This window comes from Cebus imitator, unplaced genomic scaffold (genome assembly GCF_001604975.1).
Source record: "Cebus imitator isolate Cc_AM_T3 unplaced genomic scaffold, Cebus_imitator-1.0 Scaffold874, whole genome shotgun sequence".
Taxonomy (NCBI): domain Eukaryota; kingdom Metazoa; phylum Chordata; class Mammalia; order Primates; family Cebidae; genus Cebus; species Cebus imitator.
In genome coordinates, this window is record NW_016108189.1 from 113,959 (window position 1) to 116,028 (window position 2,070).

Below are 2,070 nucleotides of genomic sequence, written 5' to 3' on the forward strand. Positions count from 1 at the left end.
TATTTCCAGCCATGTACCAGCATATAAGAATTAGCAGTAAGATTGCGTCTAAAACACAGGAGAAACGAATCCTTGAAACTGCTCTGCTGTGTGTTTGTTCACCTTAGGAATTTGGATCTGTGTTAAGGTTCACCGAGTTAGAAAAACGTTTCTTATAAACGCTGTGTTTGGATATTCCAGAGTCAGTGGGAGTATAGGCTGCAGTGAGAAATACCTTGCTCTAAAACGAAAATGAAGCTATGTAGAAGAATGGTTTTCAAGGTGTACAATCAAATTTCAGAGTTAAACTGATGTTTGTATGCAGCAGTTCAGAAACCCTTTATTACATAATCTAGAAACAGATATTTCCAGCCATATGCAGGCATTTAAGAATTAGCAGTAAGACTGCATCTAAACACAGGAGAAAAGTATCCTTCAAATTCCTCTGCTGTGCATTCGTTCTCCTTAGGAAGTTTCATCTATGGTAAGATTCAGCGATTTAGAAACATGTTTATTGTAAAAATTGTGTTTTGATATTCCAGAGTGAATGGGAGTAAATGCTGTAATGAGAAAAATCTGCCTCTAAAATAAAAACGGAGCTATCTAGCATAATGGCTGTGAAGGTGCACATTTAACTTACAGAGTTAAACTGACGTGTGCATGCAGCAGTTCAGAAACCCTCTCATTAGAGAATCTAGAAACCGATATTTCCAGCCATAAATGGCATACAAGAATGAGCAATAAAAATGATTCTAAAAAGCAGGAGAAAGGTATCTTTCAAACTGCTCCGCTGTGTGTTCGTTCACGTTAGGAAGTTGCGTCTATGTTTCCCTTCAGCAATTAGAAACACGTTTTTTCTAAAATCTGCATTTGGATATCCCAGAGTGAATGGCTGTATATGCTGTAATGAGATATATTACATTTCTATAAAAGAAAAGTGGAGTTATCTAGCAAAATGGTTGTCAAGGTGTACATTCAAGTTACAGTGTTATCCTGATGTGTGTATGCAGCAGTTCAGAAAACCTTTGTTTACATAATCTAGAAACAGATATTTCCAGCCAAATACATGCATATAAGAATTAGCAGAAAGACTGCGTCTAAAACACAGTAGAAACGTATCTTTCATACTGCTCTGCTGTGTGTTCATTCACCTTAGGAAGTTGCAATATGCTTAGATTCAGCGACATAGAAACACATCTCTTCTAACAGCTGCGTTTGGATATTCCAGCGTGAATGGGAGTATAGGCTGTAATGAGAAATATCTGGCTCTAAAACAAAAACGAGGCTATCTAGCAGAATGGTTGTCAAGGTGTACAATCAACTTACAGAGTTAAACTGACGTGTGTATGCAGCAGTTAAGAAACCCTATCTTGGGAGAATCTAGAAACAGATATTTCCAGCCGTATACAGACATATAAGAATTAGCAGTAAGACTGCATCTAAAACAAAGGAGAAACGTATCTTTCAAACTTCTCTGCAGTGTGTTCATTCACCTTAGGAAATTGTAACTATGTTTACATTAAATGAGAGAGAAGCACGTTTCTTCTAAAACATGTGTTTGGATATTCCAGAGAGAATGATGGGATAGGCTGTATTGGGGAATATGTGGCTCTGAAACAAAAACGGAACTATCTAGGAGAATGGTTGTCAAGGTGTAAATTCAACTTGCAGAGTTAAACTGATGTGTGTATGCAGCAGTTTAGAAAGGCTTTCTTTAGAGAATCTAGGAAAACATATTTCCAGCCCTATAGCGGCATATAAGAATTAACAGTAACACTAAGTCTAAAACGCAGCAGAAACTTATCTTTCAAACTGTTCTGTTGTGTGTTGGTTCACCTTAGGAAGTGGTATCTATGTTTAGATTCAGCGAGTTTGAAACACGTTTCTTCTAAAAGCTGAGTTTGAATATTGCAGAGTTAATGGCAGTATAGGCTGTAATGAGAAATATCTGGCTCAAAAAAAAAAAAAACGGAGCTATCTAGCAGAATGGTTGTCAGGGTATACATTCAACTTAGAGAGTTAAACTCATGTGTGTATGCAGCAGTTCAGAAACCCTTTCTTTACATAAACACATACAGATATTTCAAGCCA